The sequence below is a fragment of the Perognathus longimembris genome, unplaced genomic scaffold, assembly GCF_023159225.1.
Source record: "Perognathus longimembris pacificus isolate PPM17 unplaced genomic scaffold, ASM2315922v1 HiC_scaffold_5821, whole genome shotgun sequence".
In the NCBI taxonomy this organism is placed as follows: domain Eukaryota; kingdom Metazoa; phylum Chordata; class Mammalia; order Rodentia; family Heteromyidae; genus Perognathus; species Perognathus longimembris.
In genome coordinates, this window is record NW_025961291.1 from 265,851 (window position 1) to 268,868 (window position 3,018).

General features: G+C 41.6%; 1 pseudogene; it reads left to right on the forward strand.

The window, feature by feature from the left end:
- The first annotated feature begins 657 nt into the window (after positions 1 to 657).
- LOC125345523 lies at positions 658 to 1,837 on the forward strand (annotated as a pseudogene).
- Positions 1,838 to 3,018: the final 1,181 nt, after the last annotated feature.

The window sequence follows — 3,018 nt, forward strand, 5'->3', positions numbered from 1 at the left end:
AGATAAACCATGAGAGTGAATGACAGCTGAGTAAAATATATAAAGACAAATGAAGTCGCTCTTCACCAACAAGAGAAACAGAAAAGACACAATAAAAGGAACCATGAGGAATAAAGATAACTTTAACAAAACTATACAAGAAAAGTGTATTGTAAAAAACACATGAAATCTTTCTGACAGATTTGAAGAAAGAATGCACCTAAAATCATCCCCATGATCCCAATAAATGCCCAAGAGGGCTTCCATGCTCCAGAAACACATTTGGAAGTTCATCAAGACTGGAATAGCCACAACAAATCTGAAGGAGAAAAATAAGTTGCAATTCCACTACCCAAACCATCAGCCAAAAGTAGTTAAAATGGATGAAAACTAGACCAAGCCAGAAACACACCATTAACAAGCACATACATAACTGACTCAACCATGGTAGCACAGGTCTACAATCCCAGCATGCAAGAAGCTGAAGCAGGCGCAACCGAGGGAGCGCACCAGGCACCGCGCTGGAAATGAGCGCTGCTGCGGGCACGCGCCCGAGGCCGGAAGTGTGCGAGGCTGAGGGAGCACCGCGGACGGCTTCCGGCGTGCGTCACCCGCCTCCTGCCTCCCGGGGCAGCTCGCTGGTGGGTTGGCCCGACGCCACCTGAGACCGCCCTCCGCCCGCCCGGCGTTCTGCGGACTCGATGTGCCTGGGGGAAAGCTCGGCTGACATGAGCGGCAAAGAAGGAGGGTTCCGGAAGAGGAAGCATGACAACTTCCCGCACAGCCAGAGGTGAGAGGCGAAGGACGTTAACTCGTCCTCCCCGGTGATGTTGGCCTTCAAATCATTTCAGCTGGAACTGGATGCAAGGCATGACAAATATGAGAGACTTGTGAAACTAGGCCAGGACATAACTGTTGAAAGTAAAAGGACAATTTTTCTCCTCCATAGGATTACCAGTGCTCCTGATATGGAAGAAATATTGGCTGAATCAGAAATTAAGTTGGATGGTGTCAGACAAAAAATACTGCAGGTAGCCCAAGAGCTATCAGGAGAAGACATGCATCAATTCCATCGAGCCATTACCACAGGGCTGCAGGAATATGTGGAAGCTGTCTCTTTTCAACACTTCATCAAAACACGTTCATTAATCAGTATGGAAGAAATTAATAAGCAGTTGATATTTACAACTGAAGACAGTGGGAAAGAAAACAAAACTCCCACCTCAGATGCCCAGATGAAGCAGCCAGTCACTTGGAGCCTGAAAGTTACGCCTGTGGACTACCTGCTGGGAGTGGCCGACCTGACGGGAGAGCTGATGCAAATGTGCATTAACAGCGTGGGGACTGGGGACATCGACACGCCCTTTGAAGTGAGCCAGTTTTTGCGCCAGGTTTATGATGGGTTCTCATTCATTGGCAACACTGGTCCTTATGAGGTTTCTAAGAAGCTGTACACCTTGAAACAGAGTCTGGCCAAAGTGGAGAATGCTTGTTATGCCCTGAAAGTCCGGGGCTCAGAGATACCAAAGCATATGCTGGCAGATGTGTTTTCAGTTAAAACAGAAATGATAGATCAGGAAGAGGGTGTGTCTTAGGGTAATACCTGCCCGCTATTCTCCTGTGACAGCTTCGAAGACTGTTACTTGGTGTTTCGTTTGACTTTGGTGTGGCTTTTACATACAGATGTTTTCAGTTGTACTGTTTTAAGCTGTATACAAACTGTATATAAAATTACCCAAATGAGTCGTTTCTTAGTGTTTCTGAAAGTTTGCATTCAAGTGTTTACCCATTTGTGTCTTTGTGAAGTTTTTGCTAACTTTTGTTGCTTATCTATTATATCACTATGTCTCAGATTGCACTTTCTGTCAGACCTGTTTTAGCTTACAGTGTGTGAACTTTGGAGTTGTAGTTTTTAGTGGGGTTTTTATTTTTTAGAGAAAAAAATTTCTTAGTTAAACTTCTGGACTTGAGCTTCCTGTTTATAAATTTCTTGGTAGTACTGTGCCAAGCTTCCAAGATAGGCTTAATTCATAGATCGAGAATTAAGGAACTATTGGTATTTTTTAAGTGTAAATTTTGAGCTGTTAATAGTGAGAATTCGTATAGTTCTGGCAACTTTTGGGCCAATTTGAATTTGTATGTAACAGCCTTCTAGAAAAGCTGAGAGGGTACTTAGGTACTCCTTTTTTTTGTCCTTTATCACAGAAGATGTGATGAGCATTTGGAGATAATGTTGTAATATTTTTCACTGGTAAAGATGAGTTGCATTGTATACTTGTATATGGAGCTAAAAATCTTTTAGTAGTGATTATTTAGCAGAGTTTTTCTGTGTTTTTTTGGGGGGAAGGGGAATGAAGTTATGAGGCATGTGTGAAGGCTTTCTTACTCTAGCATCTATAGAAGTTACATTTAAATAATTACAATGACATTTTAAATACTAAGTTATTCCAAACCTTTGTAGTTGTCCTGTGATGTTAACTGATGAAGTTGCCAAAGAAAATGTATTCTGTATAACTGAGCAATAAGACAGTTGTCAGTGCTGGCAGTCTCTGGTTGTCTTCAGGGCTGGGATCTAGTACCGAGCTGAGCTACAGCTGATCACCTGTGACGTGGTCCTGGCTGGTCACTGGATAGTTCCAACTGTTTTGTGAGTTTTGAGAATCCAGATGCTGGGTTTTATTTTTTTGAAAGATTATCTCTGTTTGTAAGGGCTGATTCTTTGCAAATGTAATTTTCCAAAAAATATTACCTAAAGGAAAATAAAACAGACATGCCTGATTAAAAAAAAAAAAAAAGAAAGAAAGAAGAAGCTGAAGCAGGAGGATGGTAAATTGAAGGTCAATCTGGGAACATAGCAAAATTCTGTCTGCAGAGACAGAATATCCACACATGCGAGCATATGGAATATAGCAGTGCAGGAAAGACTTTACATATAATGCAACTGGAAATTTATTTGAAAAAGAGTTCCAGCATTACTTGTATACAAAATCAATCCTAGGTAACTGTGAAACATTTTACATTTCAAACATTTTCTTGTCA